Source organism: Amblyomma mixtum, chromosome 9 (genome assembly GCF_055824585.1).
Source record: "Amblyomma mixtum isolate Tamu chromosome 9, ASM5582458v1, whole genome shotgun sequence".
Taxonomy (NCBI): Eukaryota; Metazoa; Arthropoda; class Arachnida; order Ixodida; family Ixodidae; genus Amblyomma; species Amblyomma mixtum.
The window spans coordinates 66,790,807-66,801,293 of record NC_143020.1 but is presented as its reverse complement, the minus strand read 5'-3'; positions in this window follow the sequence as shown (position 1 = coordinate 66,801,293).

The following is a 10,487-nucleotide window of genomic DNA, read 5'->3' as shown; positions in this document are numbered from 1 at the left end:
ACACGACAGTGGCGCACAGCACACGGGCTCTAGAACTTCGCCTACATCGAAATGCGAGCCCCCCAGCCAGAATAGGAACAAGACAAAAGGCTTGCACATACGTATTCCTTTCCTGCTTTTCTGCATTGGTTCTGACACTTCGCAGCGAACGCAACGGACCGAACACACGCTCATTTTCTGCTTGTTTCGCAGGTTGGCATTCTCGCAACTTTGTTGCATTACTACTCCTAAGTCTTTCCCGTTGCTTGTGCCGCCGCGGTGGCTCAGTGGCTATGGTGCTCGGCTGCTGGCCCAAAAGACGCGGGTTCGATCCCGGCCGCGGCGGCTAGAATTTCTTTGGAGGAGAAATTCTAGAGGCCCCTGTGCTATGCGATGTCAGTGCACGTTAAAGAACCCCAGGTGGTCGAAATTTCCGGAGCCCTTCACTACGGCGTCTCTCATAGCCTAGGGACGTTAAACCCCACAAAACCAAACCAAACCGAAACCAAACCCGTTGCTTGTGCTGCCAGTTGCTGTTCCCAGTTGCTATTACCTACGACCAGTGTAAACGTGCTTGTTGTTCATCATTGGAACTGAGATAGCTGACTTGAAGCGTGAAATGCGCAAAGAAGTAAAGGAACTGAAGGCTAGTTTTGAGCACATGAACAAAGATGTCGAGGAGTTTCGGAGAGACTGTGCTGATCTGAAAAAAGAGAAAGCCGCTCTGAAAGTGACACATGATGAGCTTATCAAAGAACTTGCACAACTAAAAAACATGGCAAATGAAAACTCGATGCGGATCACCGCACAGGATCAGTACTCGAGGAAAAAAAAATTGCTGAGGCTTAGCTAAGGTTAAGCCTAGTCAGATGCGAAGCATATTGATGGCTAGGCTTGATAATACATGGCTTTCCTTGGTTGAATACTTGGCCATTTAAATACAACCACTAGAAGCCTTCGTCTTGGGGGAAGACTACGGCATGGCTACCAACGTTTTTAAATCCCTTTCAGTTTGCAAGCTCTCCCGCTCCGCGCCCGAGAAAGCGGCCCCCGTCCGCTTCCACTCACCACGCGGCGCTGCTGTCGCTGTCGGCCTGGAGGCGCCGGAGCGCTCGCGCTTGGCAGTTGCTGTGACAGCCTTTTCTCATCCGCGATAACATTGGGAGGGAACACGTCGAACTCAAATTTGCTGTACTTTTGGAGCTGTCACGTTGAAACTTCAGCCTTATGGTTAAAGAAATGTTTCACCTGGCTAGTAAGGGTGAGATAAAGAGCAGGCTGATGCCAGTTCGCAAAAAACCAATCGTTTGCATTGCGCTTTATCGCATCACGTTTGCGACGTTTAGCGCTGATGATATGCGTATGTTGGAGTAGAGCTATCAATATTTCTTCGGGAGAATGCACGAAACTTTAATGAAAGGATAAAACTAGCGATGTTCCGCTTCTAGATCAGTCACGAAATTCCGCGCTATATTATCAACGAAGCACCGCACATGCGAGCAGCATTTTGCATGTTCTTTAGAATTCCAATTTCAGAGAGCACAAGTATAAATGCAGACACACTTAGCTGGATGCAGGGAGGGAATAACTATAGAAGAGCTTTTTATTTGCAATGATAGCACAGACAGGAGCAGCGTACTACACTTTCATTTTTAGAATGTTAATTTCATTGAACACAGACTAGCATTAAATGCAGACACACTTAAGTCGGAAGCACGGAGGGAATGGCTACTTGAAGGCGAGCTTTTTTTTTTGCAATGACAATATTTCTCTGTTCTCTAGCCGACGGTTCACGTCTCTCGCCTAGAAGTGGATGCGTGTCACTATGACAAAATGCAGCACTTGGCATGTAAAAGTGGCCATATGCTCTGCACATCCAAGCCGAACAAGGTTTTGCAATTCAAGCTCATCTAGCAGCTCCCAAGAAACGTCCCTTTCAAAAACGGGACCTCCCTTCAAAGAAATCGGGATTGCTTTGTTTACAATGTTGGTAAACTCTAGCATCTTTTCGGGTGGGATGCTTTAAGCACCCTTGCTTGAAGCTTTTGTATACTGTAAGACAAGCGTCACTGCCAACAACTGGCACAGGACAGCTGATATCTTCCATGCTGATATCTGCTGGCTGCTCCAAATCAGGCGTCGGTGACCATGGCGTAGACGCGAAGGGCCACGCTGGTCGGGCACACAGCGTGGCGAGCGCCACCGCACGGAAGGAAACGGAAAGGCGACAATCCGCGCTTCTGAAGGAACCAGCGCACAACACACAACGGACAAGAAAAAGGCGGAACACGACGGACAGGAGCGCTGAACTTACAACTTTATGTTTGTGTGTTTTGTGTTTTGTGCGCTGGTTCCTTCAGAAGTATGTATTACCAACTAGCAAAACAAGTGTTGACAATCCGCGCACCGCAGCTTTCAAATTTAAAGGGATCTAAAAACGTTGATGGCTACAGCGGAACACCGACTAACCCCGAGACGCGCGTTTTGTGAGCGCCTGGATTGCCAAGGAAGCCGCGTCCGCCTGCCCGGTGGAGCGAGCGTTTCACCCACACCGAGTGTGAACGCGCGTTCGAAATGCGCGGGAGTGTGACGTCACCATACCACGTGATTCACACGGCGTGCAACCGCAGCGACGGCACAAGTTGGAGCCCCGTCTCTCATCTGTCGTGACGTGATTGTGTCACGTGGTGTGACGTCACCATACCACGTGGTCTGCACGGCGTGCAACCGCAGCGACGGCACAGGTTGGAGCCCCGTCTCTGATCTGTCGTGACGTCATTGTGTCACGTGGTGTGACGTCACCATACCACGTGGTCTGCACGGCGTGCAACCGCAGTGACGGCACGAGTTGGAGCCCCGTCTCTCATCTGTCGTGACGTCATTGTATCACGTGGTGTGCACGGCGTGTAACCGTCACGAAGCGCTTGGGTTACCTATTGTAATATGCTTCCCATAAAAAACCTTGAGATTAATGGCATTCCTGAGGACGAAAACGAAAATTTGATGGATGTTCTTGGCAGGCTTGGTGACGCACTTGGTGAATCTATAACACAAGACGATATTGAAATCTGCCACCGGTTTCCTGTGCGAAGCGCTGCTGCTGACCAGAAAGATGGCGACGACGATACTGTCGAAAAAAAGGCCGCAGCAAAAAACGAATAGTAACGGCGACATTGCAGTGGCATTCAAAAACGGCGCTAAGCGCGATGCCATTCTTCAGGAAGCACGGAAAACTCGGTGCGGTGCAGATGAACTAGTTTTCTCAGAGAAACAGTCTGTCTTTGTTAATGAGCATCTGTGCCCAAAAATGAGAAAGTTGCTTGGGATGACAATTGGCAAGAAACGGGAGGTGGGCTGGCGTTACGCATGGGTCAGGAACGGCAGGCTTTACGCACGGAAAACGGAAACGTCCCGAGTTATCCGAATTGATAGTGAGTCCGACCTTGATAAGATGCGCAATGTAACCGCCTCTCCCTGAGTGCCTATGGCCTGCTATTTTGTACTTGTATATTATTTTTGATAGCTGCTCCTAACGATGTTACCTGTCCTTCTGGCAACAGTTATATCAGTGTTGTGCATTGCAACGCCTAAAGTGCGCGAAAGAAAAACGACAAACTGGCTATGTTTCTTACCGAATTCCGTTTCAAGTTTCAAGTTATTATGGTTATGGTTCAACTAGTCAGAATGATATTCTATAGCGCGATGTTAACAAAATATTGAATACTGGCACACGAAACAATCAAGTACTTCAACTAATACTAAATGCTAAAACACAGAAAGGGAAGGACCTCGCGGACGAGTTTAACAAATACTTTACAAATCTCTCTTCAGGAACACCTATACAAGACAGCGCTGAAATTAAAAAAATATTTAGGTGCACCTAATCCTAAATCTACCTTTTTTGAACCGACAACTGGGGAAAAAATTTACTCTATTTTTATGTCCTTAAAGAATAGTAAAGCCCAGGACATTGATGATCTTGAAATTAAGCCCGTTAAATACGTCTTAGACCTGCTGACAGCATCTCTTTGTTAAATTTACAATGCGTGTTTACATACTGGTACCTTTCCAGATATTATGCAGTGTGCAAGAGCAGAGGTTATATATAAATCAGGCGATAAGAATAACTTTTCAAATTATCGACCGATCTCAGTGTTGCCCGTTTTTTCAAAAGGTCCAGAAAAAATAATATGCAAGCGAATCACCAGTTTCTGTGATAAGCACAAGCTTTTATCTGTACAGCAATTTAGGTTCCGTCGAGGCATGTCCACTGAGTTACCTTTGTTGACGCAGAAGGAATTAATACTTAGAGGGTTTGAAAATAACAAAATGACCCTAGGTATTCTGATCGATTTATCGAAAGCATTCGACAGAATGGACCACAAAATTTTATCTACAAAGTTAGAGCATTATGGGTTTCGAGGAGTTTCTGGTAAGCTTTTCAAGTCATATTTAAACCACCGTAAGCAATGCGTCGTAATCAACGAAGCTCACTCTTCCCTATTAAATGTCACTTCAGGTGTGCCGCAAGGCAGTGTACTCGGACCGGTTTTATTTAATATTTACATAAATGATATAGTAAAGACCAGCACACTTCCATCTTACACCATTTATGCAGATGATACAAGCATTTTTTTCCAGTCAGCTAGTATCGAAGAACTCACTGCTTTCGCAAATGTTACACTTGAAAAATTCTCTCAATTGACTCAATAGTTTACACATTAACGTTTCTAAACCAAGAACCATATTATTTACTCCTGTACAGAAGGTTATTATTCGGGATATCGACATAAAACTCGGTTCCGAACAAATAAAAGTCGTTAAAGAAATAAACACATTGGGTGTGACGTTCAGTCAACATCTAAATTGGAATGCCCACGTGGAACGCGTCGCTGGAAACCTGGCAAGATCTTCCGACTAAAATTAAGTTAATTTTTTATAATTCAATTTGCGCTCGCATGTTAACTACTGCAGTCTTGTATGGACGGACACAACTCAATCCAAACTTTCCAAATTAATGCTATTACAAAATAAAGCAATTCGTCATGTAGCAAATGCCTCATATGACGCCCATACTAGAGACCTTTTTGCTTTGTTTCATGTACTCCCCATAAACCACTTACATGAACATAACCTCGTTATAAAGTACAAACACAGTGTTCAAACTAACAACGAAGCTTTCCTCAACTTATGTAGTTTACATCGACCTTTAGCAGTGCCCCACATATTCAGAAACAGAGAATACTGGTGTATACCATCTTCCCGCACTAATCAGTGTCGGCACATGCTGCAATACCACATGCATACACATTTGATGTCCCTACAAAATAAAAATATAGACATAAATAACATTAGCAAGTACGAGTGGCAGAAATACCTTATTCTTTAAAACATATGGGTTTAATTATGTTTCATTTCTCCGACACAAACTGCTTTTGTACTGCGGATGTATTGTATCTTTTGGTAATCGTCTATTTTCCTGCTTCTATTACGTGAACTTGTGTACACCCGATTGTATCTGGACCTTTGTAGCTGCTGACGCGATTTTTTTCTTTCGATTTTTTTCTTTTTTCAAATTATATATCTTACGATGATCCTTAAAGTTATTTACGTTTGATTACAGGTTTCCATCAAATTTGACACACATCCGACGGTTCTCCGACCATTCTGTGAGAATTTTCACTCTGCCGTGATGAATTCCGGTGGATGTGGCGTTACACCATTCCCGTGGCTATATCGGCGTCCGCGCTATTTCGACGCATTTTCGACGTTTTTGCCTATAATTAATTAACTAACTATTCTAGAGTCGTCAAACTCTGCTTCTGCGTTCATATTATCATCCTCTATTTGAAGCAGGAACTGGCTTTCATCTATCTTTTTTAGTTCCCGAGTTAAACGCGTGTGACACGCATTGTTAGTGGACGGACGACAATATGAGCCATTATAGGCTTTCGCCTTAAAAATAAGGTGGCGTCATCAAGCGGCCGTGTGGCCCGCAGAGCAAAACGCACACCCCGACTTCAAACAAATGTTGTGCGCGTTGTTCGTCTATATATATACCGGTTGTCCCACCTTAATGTAACCAAACTTTAAAAAAAGGCGCAGTGTCCTAGTCCAGTGAAACCAACTCAGGGTTATTCATATTCGCGTGGCCTAGTCTTTAGTATTTTTTTCGCTCTTCAAAGTTAATTATTTAGTTAAATTTAATTAGCTAACTTTTTAATTATTAACTGCAAGGAGAAAGTGTCAATGCAAAAGTTTTAGATGACCTCGAAAAACCGCTAGTAGCGCTGTTTCCGTCAAGTTACGATTCACGTAGCTTCATTTATCGGCTTTAAAAGAAAGCTGTTACGTGACCTGCTGTTCGCTCACTTCTCTGCCCCAATGTGCACCCAAAGTCTCATCGAGGACAAGACAAGACTTCAGAAAAAAATAAATGTTATTCCTTAAGGCGCGTCTTGGGACGTTGAAGTGGCACAGTTGGCATCCGGAAGCTTTTTCTTATTGTGCGGGTTATGGTTAAAGGCGGGTAAAAAAACTACGTTACGTAAATATTACTTTGCTGAAAATGTCTCAGTAAGGTGTTTCTCAAAGCGATCTACAACTTTTCCTTTGACACTTTCTTCCTCAAGTCAGTAATTAAAAAGTTAGTTGATTAACCGTGGGGCTAAGAATTAACATGCAGAAATCCAAAGTCATGTTCAACAACCGAGCAAGGGAACAGCAGTTCGCAATTGGTAGCGAGGTGCTGGAAGTAGTAAGAGAATATGTCTACTTAGGGCAGGTAGTGACCGCAGATCCGGATCATGAGAGGGAAATAACTAGAAGAATAAGAATGGGGTGGAGCGCATATGGCAGGTTCTCTCAGATCATGAATGGTAGCTTACCAATATCCCTGAAGAGAAAAGTATACAATAGCTGTATCTTACCGGTACTCACCTACGGGGCAGAAACGTGGAGGATAACAAAGAGAGTTCAGCTTAAGTTAAGAACAACGCAGCGAGCTATGGAAAGGAAAATGATAAGTGTAACGTTAAGAGATCGGAAGAGGGCGGAGTGGGTGAGGGAACACACGTGGGTTAATGACATCTTAGTTGAAATCAAGAGGAAGAAATGAGCTTGGGCAGGGCATGTAATGCGAAGGCAAGATAATCGCTGGTCCTTAACGGTAACGGAGTGGATTCCAAGAGAAAGGAAACGTAACAGGGGACGGCAGAAAGTTAGGTGGGCGGATGCGATTAAGAAGTTTGCGGGCATACAGTTGCGGCAACTGACAAAGGACAGGGTTAATTGGAGAGACATGGGAGAGGCCTTTGCCCTGCAGTGGGTGTAGTCAGGCTGATGATGATGATGATGATCAATTAGTCAACTTTGAAGAGCAAAAAAAAACTGCAGGCTAGGTCACGCGACTCTAAACAACCCTCATTTGGTTTCAGACGGCTAGGACACCCCGTGTTTTTTAAAAGCTTGTTTACATTTAGCTGGGACACCTGGTATACTCGCCACCAGCTTTCGCGAAATTCGTTCCAAAATTGTGGCGCAACATTTTGTCGTAAAACATTTCAGGTGGTGTCGTACGATTTCTCGTTTCGTATATCTTAGATGTGCCTGTGAAGCTAGAAGCCAGCTTGGGGCAAGGATACGAACGTTGACATGTGCACGTTCGTATAAAGATTGTGATGCAACCGTTCGTCTTTTTTATTTATTATTTATTCAAGGACTACTGGAGCGCCCGAAGGCATAGTTACAGGGGTGATGTACAAGGAAATGAAGCATTACAAGTGCCATAGTCAGATGATGGTACTATTCGAAGGACACATGGAACAGCCATAAAAACATCAAAAACACGCAAACACACACGTACATTGAATTGTGGAATCTTAGCATAAAATCAGTTTATGAAATGAAACACTTCAACTTTTGTGAAGTCAACGATGTTTTTAGGCAGTTTGTTCCACAGATATGTCATGTGAAAAAAAATTCTGAATTCTTATAAGCGTTACTTTGACAACTGCATTCTTGTATCTTAAAAGCGTGGCCACAACGTGCCGATTCAAAATGTGGCAGGAGAACACAGAGCTTTATCAATCCGAGTTTTATCGAACTAGATGGGTAGAACATTTATAATTCACTGCACAGGTGCCTAGTACTAAGAAGTTCCCAACCAAAAGATGCTTTCATGGCTCAAACGCTGTTTTGAAAATTGTTGTTACTGGCGACAGAACGAGCTGCACGGCACTGTACGCCTCCTAAAAGACCTAATAATGCAACCATACACGTATCCCACTCATCACTGGCATATTCAAGAACGGGTCTAATGTGTTTCAGGTGCAGCAGTTATTCTACACTTGCTGGGGCCTCCGGATAGTGACCATCCCATTCCCCTATATCCTTTCCTGGATCCCCCCAAAAGCCTATACCCCCCCCCCCCCCTGCTCTCTCGACATCCACCTACACGACCCCCTCGCTCATATCCGTCTCCAATGCCCGGAGGATCCTGCACCGCGGAGCCTGGAGTACCTGACCGGCTGGGCGGAATGGGAGACCTTGTTGCGCTCTGCGGACACGAACACGAAGAAGGTTGCGACGGACCGGGCCGCTGATGTCACGGACCATCACGGACGTCTCTGTACAGTGCGGCAGTGCGGAGCCCTGGTGGGGATTACGTGTACCAACACCCTGTTCCTCCTTCCGGGTGGTGTCACACGAGTGTGTGTGTGTGTGGGGGGGGGGGGGCGGGGTCTGACATCGGCCAACGGAAACGCCGCACAGCCTCATGCTTCCACTCTCCCACATGTAAGCAATCATAAGTGCATGACCGATCTTTTTTTTCAATTTCCATTCCAGTGGGCCTGCCGGTGTTTGGATTCAAACACTGCGCCTCTCAAAACACAGCAGGATGCCAAAGATACTGTAGCAATGAGGCAAGTCATTCAAGATCCAGTCAAAATCGCAGCGAAGCACAGAAAAGAAGTGGACAATGATTTCAAATTCGGTGACAAAACGAGAATGGTAAGGACAGACAAGTTAAGTCACAGCCAAGAAGCCTGTGCAATACGTCCAGCATCAAGCGGAAGATTCACGAAATATTTCTCCGAGCAGTGCCACTCTTTGAGGAAGCCTTCTTTCGCCCTCCTCTCACTGCATCTGGCGGCAGCAGCTCCCACTTGACGTGGAGGTTGTCGTTAGCAACGTAGCCCCGAGTGATGAGGTTGTCCAGGTTAAGCCATTCGCCATCTATGTAAGCACTTGCGTTTTGCGATTCTTGGGGCCTTTCAAACCACTTGCCGTAACTCCCCATAACTTGGAAGCCCGCTCTTGAGCAGTCCTTGGGATGCACAACGCTTAGGCTCATTTTATGCCGGAACGGCCATGGAACAAGGTCGTCCATATCCCCCTTGTATAGAGCCAAGACCACATAAAGATTCTCAGATCCGCCAACTTTTCTGAGGCAGATTCCGGGGCACGGGCAATATCCACGCAGATACACCTGATTGTGGTCATACTTTTCAACGCCTTCGTGAAGCGCCTCTTCTCTAAGTGCATTCACGCCTGGTACAATAAAGTTGCCGACCGTTACTTGGAGGTGCGTATATCTCAATCCTTCTGTGATTCTCTCGAGTGTCGTCTCGCTATATTCTTTCAGTTCGGCGTTAAACGAAGCAGCGATGCTTTTCATATGTTCTCGAGTAGAGTTTGTCACATAAACCAGTGCGTCTGTCAGCGTTACACTCCCAGGAAGATTATTTACTGTATCAAGCTCAGCTGTCAAACCATTGTGTTCGTCTTCATTACGGACGTTCAGCTCACGAAGAAATTTACTTGAAACCTCTCCATTTGGCTCGGTTTTAGGGGTCAGTTAATCTTTCATTGTTTCTTTGAACTTATTTATGCCTTGTGAAATTTCGCTGAAGCTATCACTGTGCGTGCGAATCTCAACAGCTATTTGTTCTACGCATCGTCTAATTTCTACTACCTGGTGGTGAAATGCTACTGGGAAAGAAGGGAGAATTGGTTTTTCCTCCTTGTTGCCTGCCCTTCTTGGTCTTCGGATTCAACTGCTTTCCTTCGCGTAGAGCAGTCTGATGTCAGATGAGAGCACACGTCCACGCAAAGAACCTTGGCTGAACACATGGGACAAGTAACCGAGTGGTGTCCGCCTTCGGTGTGAAAATGGCGGGAGATATCCGAAGCAGACGTCACAGTCTCGCAGCCACTCGCTTTGTTCCAGCAAGTCACCTGCAGGGATAATGGAAACGGTGTGTACAAAGCAATTATATCTGCTGTTCTATGAACTAATCTGTGGTGCTCTCGAAGTTTTGAGCTATCTTAAGGTGGGTTTTTAGCAGCATTTAAAGCACTACGACAGCAGGAGGAGACAGGAAATCGCACCTGTGCAATCGGTGTGCACTCGGAGTGCACTCGGAGCGTCGTGTGCTGAACAAAGGAGATGCTCATTCATATCGTCTCTTCAGAGCTTCGCAAGCAATTGCAGCAGCGGGTTCGTT